Here is a 27,261-nt window from a genome sequence, read left to right on the forward strand (position 1 = left end):
TCCGTAGAAATATTGGAACACGTGAGGCAATACTGACCCTACGACTTATCTTAGAAGATAGACTAAGGAAAGGCAAACCTACGTTTCTAGGATTTGTAGACTTACAGAAAACTTTTGACAATGTTGACTGGAATACTCTCTTTCAAATTTTGAAGGTGGCAGGGGTAAAACATAGAGAGCGAAAGGCTATTTACAATTTGTACAGAAACCAGATAGCAGTTATAAGAGTCGAGGGACATGAAAGGAAAGCAGTGGTTGGGAAGGGAGTGAGGCAGGGTTGTAGCCTCTCCCTGATGTTATTCAATCTGTATATTGAGCAAGCAGTAAAGGAAACAAAAGAAAAATTCGGAGTAGGTATTAAAATCCATGGAGAAGAAATAAAAACTTTGAGGTTCGCCGGTGACATTGTAATTCTGTCAGAGACAGCAAAGGACTTGAAAGAACAGTTGAACGGAATGGACAGTGTCTTGAAAGGAGGATATAAGATGAACATCAACAAAAGCAAAACGAGGATAATGGAATGTAGTCGAATTAAGTCGGGTGATGCTGAGGGAATTAGATTAGGAAATGAGACACTTAAAGTAGTGAAGGAGTTTTGCTATTTGGGGAGCAAAATAACTGATGATGGTCAAAGTAGAGAGGATATAAAATGTAGACAGGCAATGGCAAGGAAAGCGTTTCTGAAGGAGAGAAATTTGTTAACATCAACTATAGATTTAAGTGTCAGGAAGTCGTTCCTGATAGTATTTGTATGGAGTGTAGCCATGTATGGAAGTGAAACATGGACGATAAACAGTTTGGACAAGAAGAGAATAGAAGCTTTCGAAATGTGGTGCTGCAGAAGAATGCTAAAGATTAGATGGGTAGATCACATAACTAATGAGGAGGTATTGAATAGAATTGGGGACAAGAGGAATTAGTGGCACAACTTGACTAGAAGAAGGGATCGGTTGGTAGGACATGTTGAGAGGCATCCAGCGATCACCAATTTAGTATTGGAGGGCAGCGTGGAGGGTAAAAATCGAAGAGGGAGACCAAGAGATGACTACACTTAGCAGATTCAGAAGGACGTACGTTGCAGTAGGTACTGGGAGATGAAGAAACTTGCACAGGATAGAGTAGCATGGAGAGCTGCATCAAACCAGTCACAGGACTGAAGACCACAACAACAAAGTGTTCACTTAAAGTCAATAACAAAAAAGTTTCCTGTATGTCGGAAATTTGGTGTCGTCTTAAGGAAGAGCATTTTCATAATCCTTCCGTATTTCACTCCAAAAATTTCTTGCCGTGAGTAAAAGTAAACAGAAAACTTGTTGTAGTTCTTCTAAAATTCATTGATGGAAATTCCATCTTTGTACACTGAATAGTTTGCAAATTTGAGAGAGGTGAATGATACGTACGATTGGACGTGTGCTCTGTACGTGGTTTCAATTGCTCCTGCCGTAGTGTCGATCATGAAGTAGTTTCGAACAGAGTAGCCATAGTTCGCAGAGAATCAGGAAAAGGTGCTACCACGACCCGTGTTCATCACTGACAATTTCCTTTGGTCTGGACTAATAACGGAGGAAAAAAAAGTAAATATAGATACTAGCAGTCAGCTTCAACCCGGTACTTAGCGAACATGCGCAGATGATGTAAACAACGTGGCGACTACAACGTCACATATTTGGCGATACCAGACTGTGGCGATACTCTGAAACACAAACGACATCGGCGGTTTTGATTAGGAAAATTTACTAAATCGGAGAATGCGTCGGAGAATACATACTCCGAAGTACAACTATTATTATCAGTCACATACAAGTGAGAGAGGCATGTCTTGGAAAGAAAACGAATCACATATCATAAAAACAAGTTATATAGTTGTAATAGGCATCTGTACTATACGAACTTAAAAACAAATATTGATCATCAATAAATCTTATAGGAGAATAGACTTAAGCTCAAGTGCACACAACGAAACGCAATTTCGGATACATGTACTTTTCAGTAGTACATTGAAAAAGAATTTGACAAGGAAGTTTTCTGCTACGAGGGTAAGTCAGTTATTATCCTCAACGTAGTTATAAAAGTTTATTGTAATCAGATAGGGAACTTACAAGAACATCACTTTTCGATATAGTCTCCTTCCGTTTCAGCGCACTTGGTCCATCGTTGTACAAGCTTCCTGATGCCCTCACAAAAGAAGGTTCTCGATTGAGCTGCGAGCCAGGAATGCACCGCTTCTTTCACTGCTTCGTCCGAGGCAAATCGACGGCCCCTTAATGCCTGTTTGAGTGGACCAAACAAGAGTTAGTCAGAAGGAGCAAGATCGGGACTATATGGAGAATGATCCAGTACTTCAAATTTGAGTTTCTGGAGCGTTTAAGCAGTGTGGGCAGCAGTATGCCGACGGGCATTGTTGTGCAACAACATAACACCTTTTGTTAGCAATCCTCCGGGTTTGCTTCGAATTGCAGGCTTTAGCCTGGCAGTAAACTTTTCACTGTGAAGTACACTGTCTATTGTTGTGTCGCTTTCCCCATAATGTTTGTGCGTCACAAAAAATCGTAAGCATCTGTTTTCCTGCGGACAGTTGGATCTTTAACTTTTTCTTGCACGGCGAATTTGGGTGTTTCCATTCCATACTCTGCCTTTTACTCTCCGGCTCGTAATGATGGACCCATGTTTTGTCACCAGTAATGGCCCTGTCTAAGAAGTTGTCCCCTTCGTTACCATAGCGATCCACATGTTCTTTGCAGATGTCCAAGCGCGTTTGTTTATGCAACTGTGTGAGTTGTTTTGGGACCCATCTTGCACAAACTTTACGAAACACAATCTGTTGTGGATGATTTCGTAGGCAGAACCGTGACTGCTTTGCAGACTATGTGCCACTTTGTCAATAGTTAATCGTCTGTCTAAGAGAATCATATCATGTGAACGCTCAATGGTTTCTTCATTTGTGTTGGTTGGTAAACGGTCGTCCGTCTCCTTCATCGTGCGTAACACTTGTGCGACCATTTAGGAATTTTTCAATCCATTCGTAGACACTCCGTTGTGGCAAAACACTGTTCCCGTACTGTACCGAAAGTCTTCGATGAATATCGGCCCCTGATACGCCTTCCGACCACAAAAAACGGACCACTGAACGTTGCTCTTCTTCCGTGGAAATAGACAGGGGAGCAGCCACGATTAACAGCATGGCAGCGATAACGAAACTAATGTAGCAGCCTGAAAATTGCAAAGATATAACAACAAATAAACAAAGCATGCGCCATCAGCGTAAAACGACACTACTACCAAAATAAACATAATTATAACTAAATTGCGTATAATAATGGACTTACCCTCGAATCTGTCGGAAGGAAACCAAGCAGACCACCGTACAAAAAAATAAAATAAATAAATAAACAAAATAAAATAAAATAAAAGCTCACGCTATAGTGTAGACCACGATATACAGTACTAACATAAGAAAATGAGTCGTTCATAAGTCGAAGTTGGTATAGGGAAATATGCTTTGGCTAAATACACTACTGGCCATTAAGATTGCTACACCAAGAAGAAATGCAGATGATAAACGGGTATTCATTGGACAAATATATTATACCAGAACTGACATGTGATAACATTTTCACGCAATTTGGGTGCACAGATCCTGAGAAATCAGTATCCAGAACAACCACGTCTAGCCGTAATAACGGCCTTCATACGTCTGGGCATTGAGTCAAACAGAGCTTGGATGGCGTGTACAGGTACAGCTCCCCATGCAGCTTCAACACGATACCACAGTTCATCAAGAGTAGTGACTGGCGTATTGTGACGAGGCAGATGCTCGACCACCATTTACCAGATGTTTCAATTGGTGAGATATCTGGAGAATGTGCTGCCAGGTCAGCAGTCGAAGATTTTCTGTATCCAGAAAGGTCCCCTACAGGACCTGCAACATGAGGTCGTGTATTATCCTGCTGAAATGTAGGGTTTCGCAAGGATCGAATGAAGGGTAGAGTCAAGGGTCGTAACACATCTGAAATGTAACGTCCACTGTGCAACGTGCCGTCAATGTGAACAAGAGGTGACCGAGACGTGTAACCAATGGCACCCCATATCATCACGCCAGGTGATACGCCAGTATATCGATGACGAATACACGCTTCCAATGTGCGTTCACCGCGATATCGCCAAACATGGATGTGACCATCGTGATGCTGTAAACAGAACCTGGATTCATCCGAAAAAATGACGTTTTGCCATTCGTGCACTCAGGTTCGTCGTTGAGTACACCGTCGCAGGCGCTCCTGTCAGTGTTGCAGCGTCAAGGGTAACCGCAGCCATGGGCACCGAGCTGATAGTCCATGCTGCTGGAAACGTCGTCGAACTGTTCGTGCAGAGGGTTGTTGTCTTGCAAACGCCCCCATCTGTTGACTCAGGGATCGACACGTGGCTGCACGATTCGTTACAGCCATGTGGGTAATATGCCTGTCATCTCGACTGCTAGTGATACGAGACCGTTGGGATCCAGCACGGCTTTCCGTATCACACTCCTGAACCCACCGATTTCATATTCTGCTAACAGTTATTGGATCTCGACCAACGCGACCAGCAATGTCGCGATTCGATAAACAGCAATCGCGATGGGCTACAATCCGACCTTTATCAAAGTCGGATACGTGATGGTATTCATTTCTCCTCCTTTCACGAGGCATCAGAACAAAAACGTTTCACCAGGCAACGCCGGTTAACTGCTGTTTGTGTATAAGAAATCGTCTGGAAACTTCCCTCATGTCAGCACGTTGTAGGTGTAGCCACCGGCGCCAACCTTGTGTGAATGCTCTGAAATGCTAATCATTTGCATATCACAGCATCATCTTCCTGTCGGTTAAATTTCGCGTCTGTAGCACGTCATCTTCTTGGTGTAGCAATTTTAATGGCCAGTAGTGTAGTTCAAGCAGACACAGTGATAAGCAATTATGAGTATTTCTGCATATCAGTAGCAACTCGGAATGGTTATCACAAGAACTCTAACGGCACTGCCTGGTATAAAAAGTGAAGCACCTTGAAAATAACAGTGAGATGTCAATGTAACATCGTACACGTGCACACGACCGACGGGTATGTAAAAGATTGAAGAGTTGTAATTCTCTGCGGTATGTAGAAAAGCCACCAGAGCGCATTAGTGCATGTTGAATGATCACTGTGAAGGCCATGCAGTTGCCGTGTACACGTCTGAGACGGCGTTATCAGCGCCTGACAGAGTTCTATAGTGGTATCACTGTGGGTCTCCATTTGGGCAGCTGGTCAATTCTTGCAGCATCCAGTTTTGCGGGGCATTCGGTTGTGACAATGGTCCGATGCTGGACTGCCTGGGAACGTGATGGGAGACATTTCGTTATCAAGATTCGGTTCGACCGCGTCTGACAACTACATGGCATGATCGCCTTGTAGTGTACCAAGCGCGTAGTAACTCTTTCACATCTGCGCCTGCCATCCGAAAGCAGATGATGGACTCCCTGCATTATTCTACATCTTTCCACACCACTGGTCGGAGACTAGCAGTAGCCGGGCTAGGGACTTACATCCAATCTACATCTACATCTACATTTATACTCCGCAAGCCACCCAACGGTGTGTGGCGGAGGGCACTTTACGTGCCATTGTCATTACCTCCCTTTCCCGTTCCAGTCGCGTATGGTTCGCGGGAAGAACGACTGTATGAAAGCCTCCGTGCGCGCTCGAATCTCTCTAATTTTACATTCGTGATCTCCTCGGGAGGTATAAGTAGGGGGAAGCAATATATTCGATACCTCATCCAGAAACGCACCCTCTCGAAACCTGGCGAGCAGGCTACACCGCGATGCAGAGCGCCTCTCTTGCAGAGTCTGCCACTTGAGTTTGTTAAACATCTCCGTAACGCTATCACGGTTACCAAATAACCCTGTGACGAAACGCGCCGCTCTTCTTTGGATCTTCTCCATCTCCTCCGTCAACCCGATCTGATACGGATCCCACACTGATGAGCAATACTCAAGTATAGGTCGAACGAGTGTTTTGTAAGCCACCTCCTTTGTTGATGGACTACATTTTCTCAGGACTCTCCCAATGAATCTCAACCTGGTACCCGCCTTACCAACAATTAATTTTATATGATCATTCCACTTCAAATCGTTCCGCACGCATACTCCCAGATATTTTACAGAAGTAACTGCTACCAGTGTTTGTTCCGCTATCATATAATCATACAATAAAGGATCCTTCTTTCTATGTATTCGCAATACATTACATTTGTCTATGTTAAGGGTCAGTTGCCACTCCCTGCACCAAGTGCCTATCCGCTGCAGATCTTCCTGCATTTCGCTACGATTTTCTAATGCTGCAACTTGTCTGTATACTACAGCATCAACCGCGAAAAGCCGCATGGAACTTCCGACACTATCTACTAGGTCATTTATATATATTGTGGAAAGCAATGGTCCCATAACACTCCCCTGTGGCACGTCAGAGGTTACTTTAACGTCTGTAGACGTCTCTCCGTTGATAAGAACATGCTCTGTTCTGTTTGCTAAAAACTCTTCAATCCAGCCACACAACTGGTCTGATAGGCTCTTACTTTGTTTATCAGGCGACAGTGCGGAACTGTATCGAACGCCTTCCGGAAGTCAAGAAAAATAGCATCTACCTGGGAGTCTGTATCTAATATTTTCTGGGTCTCATGAACAAATAAAGCGAGTTGGGTCTCACACGATCGCTGTTTCAGGAATCCATGTTGATTCCTACATAGTAGATTCTGAGTTTCCAAATACGACATGATACTCGAGCAAAAAACATGTTCTAAAATTCTACAACAGATCGATGTCAGAGATATAGGTCTATAGTTTTGCGCATCTGCTCGACGACCCTTCTTGAAGACTGGGACTACCTGTGTTCTTTTCCAATCATTTGGAACCTTCCGTTCCTCTAGAGACTTGCGGTACACGGCTGTTAGAAGGGGGGCAAGTTCTTTCGCGTAGGCCGCCGTAAATACCGCAACAGAAACGGCCGCGGTGCCGTCACTGGGAAGCACTGATCAACTGCGTCGTATTGTTTTCAGCGATCAATAGCGGTTCCACTAACCTGAATGACCACCATCGACGAGTGTTCGGTGACTTGGGAAGAGGTCTCACTCTGCAATTGTTTTGCACAGCGGTGTTACTCCTGCCGTAATGGTGTGGGCAACCATCGGCTGTAGCTCCACGTCACGACTGGCAGTGACTGTGGGACATCTGAGGGCACCATGGTAGGTCACGAACTTCCTGCGTCCCCATGTACTAGCCTCCCGTGTGACGGTATTGTGCTGCCATGTGCCAACAGGGCGATACTCGTCCGAACTTCCAAACATGGCACCTGTCTCTATGAACTGCTTGCTTCATACTGAAGAACTACGATGGACAGCAGACTCCTCACGTCTGCCCCAACAGAACATGTGTAGCACCAGATCGGACGTCAGCTCCGCCCCTGTGGCAGTATCTGAGATATGGAGGACCAGTTATAACAGTTGTTGGCCAGCACCCCTCAGAAGAGGATGTGTTGTTGTGGTCTTCAGTCCAGAGACAGGTTTGATGCCGCTCTCCGTGGTCGACATTACAAGGCCAGATCAGTCAATCATCCAGACTGCAGCCTGTGCAACTACTGTAAAGGCTGCTGCCCCTCTTCAGGAACCACACATTTGTCTGGCCTCTCAACAGATACCCCTCCGTTGTGGTGACACCTACAGTACGGCTATCTGTATCACTGAGGCACGCAGGAAAACTGGAAATTTGTGGTGAGGTCTTATGAGACCCAACTACTTAGGTCATCCGTCCCTAAGCCTACTCTCTACTTAATCTAACTTAAACTAACTTGCGCTGTGGACAACACACACCCATGCTCGAGGTAGGACTCGAACCCCCGACGGGGGGAGCCGCAAGGACCGTGACAAGTCGCCCTAGACCACGCGGCTACCCCGCGCGGCTGAGGCAGGCAGACCTCCCCACCAACACCAAGGTCCACAGTTCGTGGGGGGGATGCAGGAGAGGATAAAAGGGCTTTCTGACGCTCTAGTGCATATATCCAGACCAAAGTGAGTGCAGCGCCATAGGATTGCCCTCTTACTTCGAAGTCCTTTGTAAATTTGACTCGATTTTGTAATTACGGAAGTAACATCACATACATCTTCAGCTCATGAAGTTTATTTCATTTCGTCCTCACCTTCTGTGCGCTACATTTCTTCCTCAGGCAGTGTATTTATGGGAGAGAAAACGAATCGAGTACCGTAAAAAAAAAAAAAAACTTACAGGTGTAGCCGGTATATCGCGATTAATAACACAAATTTAAACAAATCATATAGAGAAAAAGACTGATAAACCGATTAAATGTTATAATTCCCTCCGACATAGAAGAGAGAGTATTTTATTTCTCATACACAGCAGAGATTGAAAACACCCTGTTCTGCAAAAATTAATGTCGGAAGTGTCTATCGCATGATGTGTCCCACAAGGAATGTTAAGAAAGGTAGGAAGATATATTTGCTCAGAAAGAGTGACAGGATACAAATTTTAGAATATCTCAGCAGTCAGCATCAAATATTTGGTGATGAAGACGAAGATGTGGAAAACAAATGGAAAAAATTCAAATGCATCATTCAATATGCCCTAGACCCGAGTAAGGTTTTAAGGGATAGGGAACATCCACCATGGTTTAATAGCCGTGTTAGAAAAGCGCTACGTAAACAAAGAGCACTTCATCTCAGATTCAAGAGAGGTAAAAACCTAGCTGACAAACAAAAGCTGAACGAAGCGAAAATGAGCGTGAGGTGAGCAATGAGAGAAGCGTGCAGTGATTTCGAAAGTAAGGCGTTGTCAACCGACCTGAGCGAAAACCCTAAGAGGTTTTGGTCGTATGTAAAATCAATAAGTGGGTCAAAACCATCAATTCATTCTCTCAGCGACCACACCGGCACCGAAAAGGAAGATAATAGAAGGTCGAAATACTGAATTCGGTCTTCCGAAGTTGTTTCACTGCAGAAGATCGTAACACTGTCCCTCCTTTCAAACGTCGTGCGAACGTCGAAATGGCAGATATTGATATAACCGATCGCGGAATTGAAAAGCAGCTGCAATCGCTTAGTAGTGGAAAGGTTTCAGGACCAGATGAGATACCTACAAAATTCCATAAAGATTATGCGAAAGAACTTGCTCCCCTTCTAGCAGTAATTTATCGTAGATCGCTTGAGCAACGAAAGGTACCTAACGACTGGAGAAAAGCGCAGGTCATTCCCGTTTTTAAGAAAGGCCATAAGACAGATCGACACAATTATAGACCTATATCGTTGACGTCAATCTGTTGTAGAAATATGGAACATGTTTTATGCTCAAGAATTATGACGTTCTTGGAAAATGAACAGATCCACTATAAAAATCAACATGGATTCCGCAAACAGAGATCCTGCGAAACGAAGCTCGCTCTGTTCCTCCAAGAGATCCGCAGCGCAGTGGACTACCGAGGACGGGCTGATGCCGCGTTCCTTGATTTCAGTAAGGCATTTGACAGAGTCCCGCATTGCCGTTTAATGAAAAAAAATACGAGCTTACGGAGTATCGGAGCAGATCTGCGACTGGATTCTCAAGACTTTCTTGCAGATGGAACTTAACGCGTCGCTCTTAACGGATCTAAATCGACAGATGTAAAGGCAATATCCGGAGTACCACAGCGAAGTGTAATAGGAACATTGCCGTTCACAATATATAAAAATGATCTAGTAGAAAGCGTCGGATGCTCTTTAAGGCTATTCGCAGATGATGCCGTTGTTTATACCCAAGTAGAAACGCCAGAAGACAGTAGAAATCTGTAGAACGACTTGCAGAGAATCGATGAATGGTCCAGACTCTGGCAGTTGACCCTGAACGGAAATAAACGTAACATATTGCGCATACATAGGAAAAGAAATCCACTACTGTACAGCTACACTTTTGATGACAAACAGCTGGAGACAGCGTCTGCCGTAAAATATCTACGCGTAACTATCCACAGTGACCTTAAGCGGAATGACCTTATAGAATAGATAGTGGGAAAAGCAGACACAAGACTCAGATTCATCAGAAGAATCTTACGAAAATGTAACTCATCAACGAAAGAAGTGGCTTATAAGGCGCTTGTTTACCCGATTCTTGAGTATTGTTCAACTATTTGGGATCCCTGTCAGGTAGGACTGGTAGAGAAGATAGAAAAGATCCAGCGAAGAGCGGTGCGTTTCATCACGGGATCGTTTAGCTGGCGAGAGAGCGTAACGGAGATGCTAAACAAACTCCACTGGCAGACATTACAAGGGAGACGTTGTGCATCACGGAGACACTTACTGCTGAAATTTCGGGACAGCACTTTTCAGGAGGAGTCAGACAACATATTACTTTGTGGTGTCACAGCCAGACACCACACTTGCTAGGTGGTAGCCTTTAAATCGGCCGCGGTCCGTTAGTATACGTCGGACCCGCGTGTCGCCACTATCAGTGATTGCAGACCGAGCGCCGCCACACGGCAGGTCTAGAGATACTTCCTGGCACTCGCCCCAGTTGTACAACTGACTTTGCTGGCGATGGTTCACTGACAAAATACGCTCTCATTTGCCGAGACGATAGTTAGCATACCTTCAGCTACGTCAATTGCTACGACCTAGCAAAGCGCCATTACCAGTTTCTATTGAGATTATGAATAATGTACCGTCAAGAGCGATGTTCACCAATTATGGATTAAAGTTAAGTATTCCACCAGCTACGTCCGTTTTTTGCTAAAGTCTAATTTCCTTGACCTGTTCCAGACCTCACGCCAGCCTGCGTGAGCTAAAACGCGTGCCTTTCGGCTTCCTCTAATATCACGGTGTTGGCTGTCCTGCCAACCCACAACATACTTCACATACATCTCGCGTATTGACCACGATGAGAAAATTCGAGAAATTAGAACCAATACACAGGCATACCGACAATCATTCTTCCCACGCACTGTTCGCGAATGGCACAGGGTTGGGTGGATCAGATACCCTCCGCCACATACCATTAGGTGGCTTGCGGAGTATGATGTAGATGTAGATGTGTCACTGTCAAGAAACATAGGTTGACGAAAAGTGGAGACACAGCAGAAACATCACACGTGAATTGCATTCGTAGTCCACGAAACACATTTGGGCCACCAATAAGCTGCTGCTGTCTTTTGCTTTCAATGCCTTGTACATAGGAACACTGCGCCGCCAACGGCGACGATAACCACGTCGCACAGGCGCTGCAGTTGAAGAACTGGTATAGTATAGCACACAAGGTAACTGAAATAAATATGCAATGAGACGAACAGAAATGACACTTTCATACGCAGACAATAATTACACCGTATTAACGGATTTTTTGATGGTCTCTTGAACATTAAAAACGGCGGGACATGGTTCTTATCAGGGTGCTTCATCACCAGGGAACACCATAAGGTTGTTAAGGAGTTCTTATCATAGGGCGCCCCAATCCTCCGCCAGCGCAGTGATGGGCGGTAGTTGTGTGAGCGAACGTGTGGGTGCTATTCTGTCATTCTGCGCAACGAATTAATCTGAGATGTACCCTTTTCCCTGTGGCTCCTGCAAGATGCAATTTCCACCCCCACACTACTACAGAAGTCAGACAGATGCTCTTAACGTTCTGAAGAGAAATGGCTGAAAAACTTTCAGCAATAAATATCTTCTGGAGTCGTCCGCTGTAAGGAAATGACACAAAAATTCACAAAATTTCTTATGTAACTAGTGGGATACCTGGGTACTGGAGTAGTGCTAGTGTAAGAAAAACATAAAACTAACGAAAATTATTATTTTTTTTGCAAAAATTCTGAGAAATCACAATGGCACTTTTAGTTATGGACTGAACAAGTTATTTCCGGGTTCTTTTCGGAATGTGAAGTTACCTCTTAAGGATAGGGTCCACTAATGAAATTTCTATACAAAGTTTAAGATTGTTATTGACTTGGCAGAATGGCTGACAGCCGCACCTACTCGACTTGAATAATTATCCGTTAGAGTGTTGCTAGGTACGGTTGAGGCTGTCGCGTGTGAAATGCAGTGAAGTGTACTGTTGTGGAGGAAATACAGGGCTCGCAAGAGCTGTAGCGCACAATACCGTAAGCTGCGATGACTGCTGTCTGCGTCGCTCGCTGCTGACAGATAACTCTCATTCTATCTGGATTGACTTTCGCCAATCAAACTCTCCCTACGCCTTGCTGAAGTCAAGGACTCCTATTCGCCCCTAGTCTAACTACTGGCGTGGTAAACCGTTCAGATAACCAGTGCACCGCAATGCCACTCAAAAATTCGCTCGCAGGCGTTTAACTATAACTCTGTCCATTTACACTGCACAATAAGTGTGGCAGCCAACACAGTGAACAACGCTTAATTGCAAGGAATCAGTATAGAGTCGCACTCCGTTTCCCTCTCGACGAGGTGCTCTCCCAGTGAAGTACTGAGGAGAGACTTGTTCCTCACTCCAAGAGCGACAACGGAATGGCGCCTCTCCACGCCAGACATGAAGGGGTATATCTTTCAGTCTCTTCCATTACTCCTTCAGCTCAAGGCGTCAGGAATATCGTCTGCCAATCAGCATTGCTCTTCTAAAATGGGAGAATGATGTTTCGTTTAAGGCAACCAATCCGGAAATCTGTAGCTTCGGCGTTTGGCGTTTGCTGTCTCCCTGTGAAAACCTCTGAAACTACTTCCTATGTTTGTAAAGAATACGTGGGCTGGGCGCTCCCACACAATGTAGCGGAATTTGCTTTTAAGCCGAACACGGGGTCGTTGTCCATTTCGCTTGGGTAAATGCTGTCTGCTCTACGGGTGGTCGCCGGCCAATGTAGATAGGTTGACTCGTCCTCTGAAGGGACCGGCCACCAGGTGTACGGTTTGCCTCTCCCAAACTAAAAGGTTTTGTGACCGTCGTGTCTTGAATGTGTGTGTGTAAGCCAGCCTCGGGTATTTCAAGCTCAGTGCGCACTTGCGATTTACTTGTTATTACATATCGATTACATGAATTCATACAACATTGACTTTATATTATCGAGTTTGGGTTCGAATGAAGCCTCTTGATGTGCGGAATATGATTGTGAGGGCGGAATATGTAAGCAATGATGGACAGGAGACCACGACATCTTACAGTTGGTACGTGTGAACGTGCTGCAATATGTCCCCAGACCCATCCCACGAGTGTTTGACGGGAAGGGGTGGGCCAGTCCATTCTCGGAATATCTTCTCGTTCCAAGAGCTCCTTCATCTGCGACTTCCAATGCGATCAAGCATTGTCATCCATCAGAACGAAGGCAGAGGTGAATGCAGTCCTGAAAAGACGCATACGGGGGAGGAGTACGAAGACACAATAACCTTGACCATTGACCAAAGATTTGGAGGTGAGTACTCCCATGCAAAGCTATACATCTCCACACCCTAACACCTGGATCACAAAAACGATCATGTTCGACAATGCCCCTGCGTGCATTACATGTTCCCACCTCTGGCCATGTGAGAATAAGTCCAGAATCACTATGCACACTAAATTCTCTCTCATCTGGGAAGGGCATGCGACTCCACTGCACACTGGTCCAGTCCCTGTGGCACCACCGCAGAACTTTGAACACGGTACATTCAATGGGCGACGTTAATGTAATAATGTACTCCTTCCCCATGTGCCTGTTTTTAGAGGTTCAATCGACCCTGACGTCATTTTTATGGGTAACACAGCGCGATCACATCGAACACTGGACGCGGAAGAGCTCTTGGAAAGAGAGTATATTAGGCGAATGGACTGACCTACTCCTCCCGCGACTTAAATCTACATCTGCATCTACAGCTACATAACTACTCTGTAATTCACGCTTCAGTGTCTGGCGGGGGGTTCATTGTATCACTTTCAGACTATTTGCTCGACAGTTCCACTCTCCAACAGCGCGCGGGGAGAACTAACACCCAAATCAATTTTACGCTAGCAGTGATTTCTCTTATTTTATCACGTTGATAATTTCTCCGTATGCAGGTGAGCGCCAACAAAATATTTTCACATTCCGGGGCAAAAGCTGGTGACTGAAATTTCGTGAAAAGATCCCGCCGCAACGAAAAACGCCTTTGTTTTAATAATTTCCATCCCAATTCACGCATCGTATCCGTGACTTTCCCTCCCGTGTTTCTTTATAATATAAAACGAGCTGTCGGTCTTTGTACTTTTTCGATCTCCTTAATCAATCCCATCTGGCAACAAAGCAGAGGACGGACAAGTTCAGCGTAGATTGTCTGTTTTGTGGATTTGTTGCATCTTCTAACTGTTCTGTCAATAAAACGCAGTCCTTGACTCACCTTCCCACAATATTATGTGTGAGACATTTCCAACTTTAGTCGTGCGTAACTGTTATCCCCAGTAATATAGCGCAAATGGCAATCTTGAAATTTGTGTGATTTATCGTCTAAGATTAACTGGACGGATTTCTTTAAGTACTCATGTGAATGACCTCACACTGGAAGTTCCTTAGGGCCAACTGCCACTTTTCGCACCATACAGATATGTTGTGTAAATCACCTCATCGAGAACGTGTGGGATGGGATGCGTTTTGGGGGGGCGGGGGGGGGGGGGGACGTACTGCAGCGCATACTCATGCACCAGCGACCGTTCAGCATCTACCTACATCTACATCTACATGATTACTCTGCAATTCACATTTAAGTGCTCGGCAGAGGGTTCATCGAACCACAATCATACTATCTCTCTACCATTCCACTCCCGAACAGCGCGCGGGAAAAACGAACACCTAAACCTTTCTGTTCGAGCTCTGATTTCTCTTGTTTTATTTTGATGATCATTCCTACCTATGTAGGTTGGGCTCAACAAAATATTTTCGCATTCGGAAGAGAAAGTTGGTGACTGAAATTTCGTAAATAGGTCTCGCCGCGACGAAAAACGTCTTTGCTTTAATGACTTCCATCCCAACTCGCGTATCATATCTGCCACACTTTCTCCCCTATTACGTGATAATACAAAACGAGCTACCCTTTTTTGCACCCTTTCGATGTCCTCCGTCAATCCCACCAGGTAAGAATCCCACACCGTGCAGCAATATTCTAACAGAGGACGAACAAGTATAGTGTAAGCTGTCTCTTTAGTGGACTTGCATCTTCTAAGTGTCCTGCCAATGAAATGCAACCTTTGGCTCGTCTTCCCCACAATATTATCTATGTGGTCTTTCCAACTGAAGTTGCTCGTAATTTTAACACCCAGGTACTTAGTCGAATTGACAGCCTTGAGATTGTACTATTTATCGAGTAATCGAATTACAACGGATTTCTTTTGCAACTCATGTGGATCACCTCACACTTTTCGTTATTTAGCGTCAACTGCCACCTGCCACACCATACAGCAATCTTTTCTAAATCGCTTTTCAACTGATACTAGTCTTCGGATGACCTTACTAGACGGTAAATTATAGCGTCATCTGCGAGCAACCTAAGAGAACTGCTCAGATTGTCACCCAGGTCATTTATATAGATCAGGAACAGCAGAGGTCCCAGGACGCTTCCCTGAGGAATACCTGATATCACTTCAGTTTTACTCGATGATTTGCCGTCTATTACCACGAACTGCGCCCTTCCTGACAGGAAATCACGAATCCAGTCGCACAACTGAGACGATACCCCATAGGCCCGCAGCTTGATTAGAAGTCGCTTGTGAGGAACGGTGTCAAAAGCTTTCCGAAAAATCTAGAAATACGGAAACAACTTGAGATCCCCTGTCGATAGCGGCCATGAAACCATGCTGATTACGTATCAATAGATCGTTCCCTTCGAGGTGATTCATAATTTTTGAATACAGTATATGCTCCAAAACCCTACTGCAAACCGACGTCAATGATATAGGTCTGTAGTTCGATGGATTACTCCTACTACCCTTCCTAAACATTGGTGCGACCAGTGCAATTTTCCAATTTGTAGGTACAGATCTATCGGTGAGCGAGCGGTTGTATATGATTGCTAAGTAGGGAGCTATTGTATCAGCGTAATCTGAAAGGAACCTAATCGGTATACAATCTGGACCTGAAGACTTGCCCGTATCAAGCGATTTCAGTTGCTTCGCAACCCCTAAGGTATCTACTTCTAAGAAACTCATGCTAGCAGCTGTTCGTGTTTCAAATTCTGGAATATTCCATTCGTCTTCCCTGGTGAAGGATTTCGGAAAATTGCATTCAATCTCGCTGTAACATCTTTCCAGTCCTATGGTTAGCGTGGGAAACGTTGGAGAGCATGCATTGACGTCTGTGGTGATCAGATGCCCTGTTAAGAACCATGTCCTGCCGTTTGTAATGTCCAGAGGACCGTCATGAATCGCGGTGACTTCAATGTAAGTAGTGTCTATGAGTAAAAGTGTTATTTCTGTTCGTCTCATTGCTTATTTCTTTCACTTACGTTCTGTGCTACACTGTAGCAGTTTGGTCCAAGCGGTACGGCCGTAGTGTCATTTAACAATGTTACTTGCCAGTGCAACATCATGAAAGTTAATTCCGTCCTTAGGTTTTGCACGCCAGTATACACTGAGATGACGAAAGTTCATGGGATAGTGATATGAAAATATACAAAAAAAATGGTTCTAAAGGCTCTGAGCACTATGGGACTTAACATCTTAGGTCATCAGTCCCCTAGAACTGGGAACTACTTAAACCAAACTAACATAAGGATATCACACACATCAATGCCCGAGGCAGGATTCGAACCTGCGACCGTTGCGGTCCAGGGGTTCCAGACTGAAGCGCCTAGAACCGCTCGGCCACCACGGCCGGCTGACATAGAATGGACTGTGTTCTCTGGTCCAACTGAGCAGATCATTTACTGGAAATGTTTATTTTCGGCTACTTGGAGACCATTTGTAGCAACTCATTGACTTCATGTTTCGAAACAACAATGGAAATTTTACGGATGAAAATGTCACTGGGCCACAAAAAAAACTGGTTTAAAAAACATTCTGGACAATTAGAGTGAATGATTTGACCACCTAGATCGCCCAACGTGAATACCATCGAACATTTATGGGACATAATGGAAAGATCATCCTGCACCAGCAACAGTTGCGCAATTATGGACGACTGCAGAGGCAGCATCGCTCAATATTTCTGCTAGGGACTTCCAATGATTTGTTGAGTCCATGCCAAGTCGAGATGCTGCATTACGCAGAACAAAAGGAGGTCCGATACGATAGTGGGAGGTAACCCATGAGTTTGTCACGTCAGTGTATAATTACTGTCAGAACCAAACAAAACACGATAATAGGAATCCAAATGCCCGTCATGAAGCTAGCTCTTTATTCGCACGAAGTAATGGCCGCTATCGACAAAGGATCTCAAGTTGATTCCGTATTTCTGGATTTCCGGAAGGCTTTTGACACCATTCATCACAAGTGACTTCTAATCAAGCTGCGGGCCTATGGGGTATCGTCTCAGTCGTGCGACTGGATTCGTGATTTCCCGTCAGGAAGGTCGCAGTTCGTAGTAATAGACGGCAAATCATCGAGTAAAACTGAAGTGATATCAGGTGTTCCCCAGGTAAGCGTCCTGGGACCTCAGCTCCTCCTGATCTATATAAATGACGTGGGTGACAATCTGAGCAGTTCTCTTAGGTTGTTCGCAGATGATGCTGTAATTTACCGTCTAGTAAGGTCATCCGAGGATCTGTATCAGTTGCAAAGCGATTTAGAAAAGATTGCTGTATGGTGTGGCAGGTGGCAGTTGACGCTAAATAACAAAAAGTGTGAGGTGATTCACATGAGTTCAAAAAAAAAAAATCTGTTGGAATTCGATTACTCGATAAATAGTACAATTCTCAAGGCTGTCAAAAAAATGGTTCAAATGGCTCTAAGCACTATGGGACTTAACAGCTGTGGTCATCAGTCCCCTAGAACTGGGAACTACTTAAACCAAACTAACATAAGGATATCACACACATCAATGCCCGAGGCAGGATTCGAACCTGCGACCGTTGCGGTCCAGGGGTTCCAGACTGAAGCGCCTAGAACCGCTCGGCCACCACGGCCGGCTGACATAGAATGGACTGTGTTCTCTGGTCCAACTGAGCAGATCATTTACTGGAAATGTTTATTTTCGGCTACTTGGAGACCATTTGTAGCAACTCATTGACTTCATGTTTCGAAACAACAATGGAAATTTTACGGATGAAAATGTCACTGGGCCACAAAAAAAACTGGTTTAAAAAACATTCTGGACAATTAGAGTGAATGATTTGACCACCTAGATCGCCCAACGTGAATACCATCGAACATTTATGGGACATAATGGAAAGATCATCCTGCACCAGCAACAGTTGCGCAATTATGGACGACTGCAGAGGCAGCATCGCTCAATATTTCTGCTAGGGACTTCCAATGATTTGTTGAGTCCATGCCAAGTCGAGATGCTGCATTACGCAGAACAAAAGGAGGTCCGATACGATAGTGGGAGGTAACCCATGAGTTTGTCACGTCAGTGTATAATTACTGTCAGAACCAAACAAAACACGATAATAGGAATCCAAATGCCCGTCATGAAGCTAGCTCTTTATTCGCACGAAGTAATGGCCGCTATCGACAAAGGATCTCAAGTTGATTCCGTATTTCTGGATTTCCGGAAGGCTTTTGACACCATTCATCACAAGTGACTTCTAATCAAGCTGCGGGCCTATGGGGTATCGTCTCAGTCGTGCGACTGGATTCGTGATTTCCCGTCAGGAAGGTCGCAGTTCGTAGTAATAGACGGCAAATCATCGAGTAAAACTGAAGTGATATCAGGTGTTCCCCAGGTAAGCGTCCTGGGACCTCAGCTCCTCCTGATCTATATAAATGACGTGGGTGACAATCTGAGCAGTTCTCTTAGGTTGTTCGCAGATGATGCTGTAATTTACCGTCTAGTAAGGTCATCCGAGGATCTGTATCAGTTGCAAAGCGATTTAGAAAAGATTGCTGTATGGTGTGGCAGGTGGCAGTTGACGCTAAATAACAAAAAGTGTGAGGTGATTCACATGAGTTCAAAAAAAAAAAATCTGTTGGAATTCGATTACTCGATAAATAGTACAATTCTCAAGGCTGTCAAAAAAATGGTTCAAATGGCTCTAAGCACTATGGGACTTAACAGCTGTGGTCATCAGTCCCCTAGAACTGGGAACTACTTAAACCAAACTAACATAAGGATATCACACACATCAATGCCCGAGGCAGGATTCGAACCTGCGACCGTTGCGGTCCAGGGGTTCCAGACTGAAGCGCCTAGAACCGCTCGGCCACCACGGCCGGCTGACATAGAATGGACTGTGTTCTCTGGTCCAACTGAGCAGATCATTTACTGGAAATGTTTATTTTCGGCTACTTGGAGACCATTTGTAGCAACTCATTGACTTCATGTTTCGAAACAACAATGGAAATTTTACGGATGAAAATGTCACTGGGCCACAAAAAAAACTGGTTTAAAAAACATTCTGGACAATTAGAGTGAATGATTTGACCACCTAGATCGCCCAACGTGAATACCATCGAACATTTATGGGACATAATGGAAAGATCATCCTGCACCAGCAACAGTTGCGCAATTATGGACGACTGCAGAGGCAGCATCGCTCAATATTTCTGCTAGGGACTTCCAATGATTTGTTGAGTCCATGCCAAGTCGAGATGCTGCATTACGCAGAACAAAAGGAGGTCCGATACGATAGTGGGAGGTAACCCATGAGTTTGTCACGTCAGTGTATAATTACTGTCAGAACCAAACAAAACACGATAATAGGAATCCAAATGCCCGTCATGAAGCTAGCTCTTTATTCGCACGAAGTAATGGCCGCTATCGACAGAGGATCTCAAGTTGATTCCGTATTTCTGGATTTCCGGAAGGCTTTTGACACCATTCATCACAAGTGACTTCTAATCAAGCTGCGGGCCTATGGGGTATCGTCTCAGTCGTGCGACTGGATTCGTGATTTCCCGTCAGGAAGGTCGCAGTTCGTAGTAATAGACGGCAAATCATCGAGTAAAACTGAAGTGATATCAGGTGTTCCCCAGGTAAGCGTCCTGGGACCTCAGCTCCTCCTGATCTATATAAATGACGTGGGTGACAATCTGAGCAGTTCTCTTAGGTTGTTCGCAGATGATGCTGTAATTTACCGTCTAGTAAGGTCATCCGAGGATCTGTATCAGTTGCAAAGCGATTTAGAAAAGATTGCTGTATGGTGTGGCAGGTGGCAGTTGACGCTAAATAACAAAAAGTGTGAGGTGATTCACATGAGTTCAAAAAAAAAAAATCTGTTGGAATTCGATTACTCGATAAATAGTACAATTCTCAAGGCTGTCAAAAAAATGGTTCAAATGGCTCTAAGCACTATGGGACTTAACAGCTGTGGTCATCAGTCCCCTAGAACTGGGAACTACTTAAACCAAACTAACATAAGGATATCACACACATCAATGCCCGAGGCAGGATTCGAACCTGCGACCGTTGCGGTCCAGGGGTTCCAGACTGAAGCGCCTAGAACCGCTCGGCCACCACGGCCGGCTGACATAGAATGGACTGTGTTCTCTGGTCCAACTGAGCAGATCATTTACTGGAAATGTTTATTTTCGGCTACTTGGAGACCATTTGTAGCAACTCATTGACTTCATGTTTCGAAACAACAATGGAAATTTTACGGATGAAAATGTCACTGGGCCACAAAAAAAACTGGTTTAAAAAACATTCTGGACAATTAGAGTGAATGATTTGACCACCTAGATCGCCCAACGTGAATACCATCGAACATTTATGGGACATAATGGAAAGATCATCCTGCACCAGCAACAGTTGCGCAATTATGGACGACTGCAGAGGCAGCATCGCTCAATATTTCTGCTAGGGACTTCCAATGATTTGTTGAGTCCATGCCAAGTCGAGATGCTGCATTACGCAGAACAAAAGGAGGTCCGATACGATAGTGGGAGGTAACCCATGAGTTTGTCACGTCAGTGTATAATTACTGTCAGAACCAAACAAAACACGATAATAGGAATCCAAATGCCCGTCATGAAGCTAGCTCTTTATTCGCACGAAGTAATGGCCGCTATCGACAGAGGATCTCAAGTTGATTCCGTATTTCTGGATTTCCGGAAGGCTTTTGACACCATTCATCACAAGTGACTTCTAATCAAGCTGCGGGCCTATGGGGTATCGTCTCAGTCGTGCGACTGGATTCGTGATTTCCCGTCAGGAAGGTCGCAGTTCGTAGTAATAGACGGCAAATCATCGAGTAAAACTGAAGTGATATCAGGTGTTCCCCAGGTAAGCGTCCTGGGACCTCAGCTCCTCCTGATCTATATAAATGACGTGGGTGACAATCTGAGCAGTTCTCTTAGGTTGTTCGCAGATGATGCTGTAATTTACCGTCTAGTAAGGTCATCCGAGGATCTGTATCAGTTGCAAAGCGATTTAGAAAAGATTGCTGTATGGTGTGGCAGGTGGCAGTTGACGCTAAATAACAAAAAGTGTGAGGTGATTCACATGAGTTCAAAAAAAAAAAATCTGTTGGAATTCGATTACTCGATAAATAGTACAATTCTCAAGGCTGTCAAAAAAATGGTTCAAATGGCTCTAAGCACTATGGGACTTAACAGCTGTGGTCATCAGTCCCCTAGAACTGGGAACTACTTAAACCTAACTAACCTAAGGACATCACACACATCCATGCCCGAGGCAGGATTCGAACCTGCGACCGTAGCAGTCGCACGGTTCCGGACTGCGCGCCTAGAACCGCGAGACCACCGCGGCCGGCCTCAAGGCTGTCAATTCAACCAAGTACCTGGGTGTTAAAATTACGAACAACTTCAGTTGGAAAGACCACATAGATAATATTGTGGGGAAGGCGAGCCAAAGGTCGTGTTTCATTGGCAGGACACTTAGAAGATGCAACAAGTCCACTAAAGAGACAGCTTACACTACATTCGTTCGTCCTCTGTTAGAATATTGCTGTGCAGTGTGGGATCCTTACCAGGTGGGATTGGCGGAGGACATCGAAAGGGTGCAAAGTGGGCAGCTCGTTTTGTATTATCACGTAATAGGGGAGAGAGTGTGGCAGATATGATACGCGAGTTGGGATGGAAGTCATTAAAGCAAAGACGTTTTCCGTCTCGGCGAGACCTATTTACGAAATTTCAGTCACCAATTTTCTCTTCCGAATGCGAAAATATTTTGTTGAGCCCAACCTACATAGGTAGGAATGATCATCAAAATAAAACAAGAGAAATCAGAGCTCGAACAGAAAGGTTTAGGTGTTCGTTTTTCCCGCGCGCTGTTCGGGAGTGGAATGGTAGAGAGATAGTATGATTGTGGTTCGATGAACCCTCTGGCAAGCACTTAAATGTGAATTGCAGACGAATCATGTAGATGTAGATGAAATGTCGTCACAGCAACCATTACCGTTACGTCGCGGGTCAAACACGAGGGTTAATCTCGCCAACTCCTCTTGACCGACATTCCTCCAGTGTAGGACTAACACTAAAGGTCTTCCAACGACTATGTATCCTCTCGGTATTACCCACAATAAGCTCACCTGAGACCTGAGGCTGGGCGGCTAAGACGAGGGCGGCGACGAGTAGGAGGACGAGACTCGCGGGGGCTCGCATGCTGGCAGCCGGCTGGCGTGCAACTGGCGCCAGCGAACTCTGCAAGGCCGCTCCTGACCTCACAGTCCCAACCGCGCTAGGTAGGAGCCTTCCCCCACCCGTAAGCGCCGACACCACGCCTGCCCGTTCCAGTGCAGCGTCTATTCTCCCAGCCGTGCGGCCACCGCCTGCGTCTCTGTGGTTACCCACTCAAGCACTATGCATTGTCACCCCGAGTCGCAGGTAGGGTCGCATTTAAGCCCCTTTTACTTGATCAGCTTTCCTGTCTCAATTGAAAACTCGAGACAAGCGAGTTTACAGCATCGCCTCTGGCGTTTTATTTCTAGGGTGCGTTTCTTTTTTTTTTGTCATTTTTGCGTTTCTTTTCTTTTTTTTTCTTTAAATATTTGTGTACTGACTCTCGTCTGTTTTGGTCCAAAACTGAGTGTGTTGCGTGAACTGTCGGCTGTGCAGTTTGGCATCTTAAAGGTGGAAATGAAATTATAAGGGACTACTCTTTTAGCGAAAAAATAGAAATACAGTAGCAAAATATTAGAACAAGCATTGACAATACAGTTTATCAATGTCCACAGCAGAATTCAGTGTGGAAGTTCTTGTAAATGGTGGTGTTGCAAGTTTTTTCACTCCTGATAATTGAAAGAATAGGGAAAGTGTCATCCAAACATCACAGAACATGGTGGTAGACACTTATTTGCTCCAGAAAATATACACTTGAAAAGTGCAAACACATCAAACGATATCCAGAACGCAGTAAATAGCGTCCTTTTGTTTGATCCTTCCTATCTTGTTTTCTTGTGTGATGACCTCATCCCACAGGAAAACTAATTATCAAAAGCTGAACTGTGAAGTCACCCAAAATTCTAGCTGGAAAACCAAATAATTTGTTATACTTCTCAGTTAGTCCCAATCCCACTTTATTTACGAACTGAAAAACAGAATGTTTGCCGCGCGGGATTAGCCGAGCGGTCTTAGGCGCTGCAATCACGGGCTGTGCGGCTGGTCCCGGCGGAGGTTCGAGTCCTCCTTCGGGCATGGGTATGTGTGTTTGTCGTTAGGATAATTTAGGTTAAGTAGTGTGTAAGCTTAGGGACTGATGACCTTAGCAGTTAAGTTCCATAAGATTTCACACACATTTGAACATTTTTTTGAACAGAATGTTTACGAGAAACTTCTCTGAAAACAACCCGAGTCAACAAAATTGAGTATATACCCCCCGAAACTTCAGAAATATCAGAGACAATACTGTTAACAATTACATGAGCACTAGAGGGGGCTTCACCATACATCCATCCACTTTTACGTATAACCGGCTTCTCTCAATACTACAACTCGTAGCAATACAATATGAAAGCTTTTTACACTGTGAAAACATTCCCCAAGTGTTTTGACAACTGACATATATGATTCGCGCTCATGGCAGGAAATGCACCAATGGTGAAATAGTAGCTTTTGTATCATTGGTCGGATCTCAGACAATTATGGCGCTCGCCGTAATTTACGCGCGCAGCCGTGTTCCGCGATAAAACACTCTTATTAATCACTATCACATTGCTGTACTCATAACAATACATAAAACCACCGAGCGAGGTGGCACAGTGATTAGACACTGGACTCGCATTCGGGAGGACGACGGTTCAATTCTGCGTCCGGCCATCATGATTTAGGTTTTCCGTGATTTCCCTCAATCGCTCTAGGCAAATGCCGGAATGGTTCCTTTCAAAGGGCACGGCCGACTTCCTTCCCCGTCCTTCCCTAATCCGATGAGACCGATGACCTCGCTGTCTGGTCTCTTTCCCCCAAAACCAACCAACCAACCAACATAAAACCACCTAAAATAATGCGACTGAATAATTCTGACGTGCAAGGAGAATTAGTTCTAATGAGAGGAAGAAATTTATATTTACCAATGTTCCAACAATTACTAACGTGCAACTATTAGTTCGCTAATGGTACTATTATTTTCGATAGCAGAAAGCAAACATAAACAAGCAAAGAATTGATCTGAATAGAGTCCATAATTCTATTACTTTTAATAGAGAAAGAAAGTTTTTAGATCAGGGGATAGCTTTCGGCGAAATAACTTTTCGTTGCATACGAAGAACCATGGACCTCGCCGTTGGTGGGTAGGCTTGCGTGCCTAAGCGATACAGATAGCCGTACCGTAGGTGCAACCACAACGGAGGGGTATCTGTTGAGAGGCCAGACAAACGTGTGGTTCCTGAAGAGGGGCAGCAACCTTTTCAGTAGTTGCAGGGGCAACAGTCTGGATGATTGGCTGATCTGGCCTTGTAACACTAACCCAAACGGCCTTGCTGTGCTGGTACTGCGAACGGCTGAAAGCAAGGGGAAACTACAGCCGTAATTTTTCCCGAGGGCATGCAGCTTTACTGTATGGTCGAATGATGATGGTGTCCTCTTGGGTAAAATATTCCGGAGGTAAAATAGTCCCCCATTCGGATCTCCGGGCGGGGACTACTCAGGAGGACGTCGTTATCAGGAGAAAGAAAACTGGCGTCCTACGGATCGGAGCGTGGAACGTCAGATCCCTTAATCGAGCAGGTAGGTTAGAAAATTTAAAAAGGGAAATGGATAGGTTAAAGTTGGATATAGTGGGAATTAGTGAAGTTCGCTGGCAGGAGGAACAAGACTTCTGGTCAGGCGAATGCAGGGTTATAAATACAAAATCAAATAGGGGTAATGCAGGATAAGGTTTAATAATGAATAAAAAAATAGGAGTGCGGGTAAGCTACTACAAACAGCATAGTGAACGCATTATTGTGGCCAAGATAGACACGAAGCCCACGCCTACTGCAGTAGTACAAGTTTATATGCCAACTAGCTCTGCAGATGACGAAGAAATTGAAGAAATGAATGATGAAATAAAAGAAATTATTCAGATAGTGAAAGGAGACGAAAATTTAATAGTCATGGGTGACTGGAATTCGGTAGTAGGAAAAGAGAGAGAAGGAAACGTAGTAGGTGAATATGGATTGGGGCTAAGAAATGAAAGAAGAAGCCGCCTGGTAGAATTTTGCACAGAGCACTACTTAATCATAGCTAAAACTTGGTTCAAGAATCATGAAAGAGGTGGTATACATGGAAGAACCCTGGAGATACTGGCAGGTTTCAGATAGACTATATAATGGTAAGACAGAGATTTAGGAACTAGGTTTTAAATTGTAAGACTTTTCCAGGGGCAGATGTGGACTCTGACCACAATCTATTGGGTATGAACTGTAGATTAAAAATGAAGAAACTACAAAAAGGTGCGAATTTAAGGAGATTGCATGTGGATAAACTGACAGAACCAGAGGTTGTAGAGAGCTTCATGGAGAGCTTAAGGGAACAATTGACAGGAATATGGGAAAGAAATACAGTAGAAGAAGAATGGGTAGCTTGGAGAGATGAAGTAGTGAAGGCAGCAGAGGATCAAGTAGGTAAAAAGACGAGGGCTAGTAGAAATCCAAGGGTAACAGACGAAATATTGAATTTAATTGATGGAAGGAGAAAATATAAAAATGCAGTAAATGAAGCAGGCAAAAAGGAGTACAAACGTCTCAAAAATGAGATCGATAGGAAGTGCAAAATGGCTAAGCAGGGATGGCTAGAGGACAAATGTAAAGATATAGAGGCTTCTCTCACTAGGGGTAAGATAGATACTGCCTACAGGAAAATTAAAGAGTCCTTTGGAGAAATGAGAACCACTTGTATGTATATCAAGAGCTCAGGTGGAAACCCAGTTCTAAGCAAAGAAGGGAAAGCAGAAAGGTGGAAGGAGTATATAGAGGGTCTATACAAGGGCGACGTACTTGAGGACAGTATTATGGAAATGGAAGAGGATGTAGATGAAGATGAAATGGGAGATACGATACTGCGTGCAGAGTTTGACAGAGCACTGAAAGACCTAAGTCGGAACAAGGCCCCGGTAGTAGACAACATTCCATTAGTAATACTGACGGCCTTGGGAGAGCCAGCCCTGACAAAACTCTACCATCTGGTGAGCAAGATGTATGAGACAGGCGAAATACCCTCAGACTTCAAGAAGAATATAATAATTCCGATCCCAAAGAAAGCAGGTGGTGACAGATGCGAAAATTACCGAACTATAAGTTTAATACGTCACGGATGCAAAATACTAACGCAAATTCTTTACAGACGAATGGAAAAACTGGTAGAAGCCGACCTCGGGGAAGATCAGTTTGGATTCCGTAGAAATATTGGAACACGTGAGGCAATACTGACCCTACGACTTATCTTAGAAGCTAGATTAAGGAAAGGCAAACGTACGTTTCTAGCATTTGTAGACTTACAGAAAGCGTTTGACAATGTTGACTGGAATACCCTCTTTCAAATTCTGAAGGTGGCAGGGGTAAAATACGGGGAGCGAAAGGCTATTTACAATTTGTACAGAAACCAGATGTCAGTTATAAGAGTCGAGGGATATGAAAGGGAAGCTGTAGTAGGGAAGGGAGTGAGACAGAGTTGTAGCCTCTCCCCGATGTTATTCAATCTGTATATTGTGCAAGCAGTGAAGGAAACAAAAGAAAAATTCGGAGTAGGTTTTAAAATCCATGAAGAAGAAATAAAAACTTTG

General features: G+C 44.5%; 1 long non-coding RNA gene across 1 annotated transcript in view; it reads right to left on the reverse strand.

The window, feature by feature from the left end:
- The window catches only part of LOC124544787, a 103,769-nt gene extending 81,058 nt beyond the window's left edge, over positions 1–22,711 (reverse strand). Inside the window, exon 1 of the long non-coding RNA XR_006967564.1 lies at positions 22,595–22,711. This is a non-coding gene — a long non-coding RNA (uncharacterized LOC124544787). The remainder of the gene's footprint in view (positions 1–22,594) is intronic.
- Positions 22,712–27,261: the final 4,550 nt, after the last annotated feature.

The sequence above is a fragment of the Schistocerca americana genome, chromosome 8 (genome assembly GCF_021461395.2).
Source record: "Schistocerca americana isolate TAMUIC-IGC-003095 chromosome 8, iqSchAmer2.1, whole genome shotgun sequence".
NCBI classification, from domain to species: domain Eukaryota; kingdom Metazoa; phylum Arthropoda; class Insecta; order Orthoptera; family Acrididae; genus Schistocerca; species Schistocerca americana.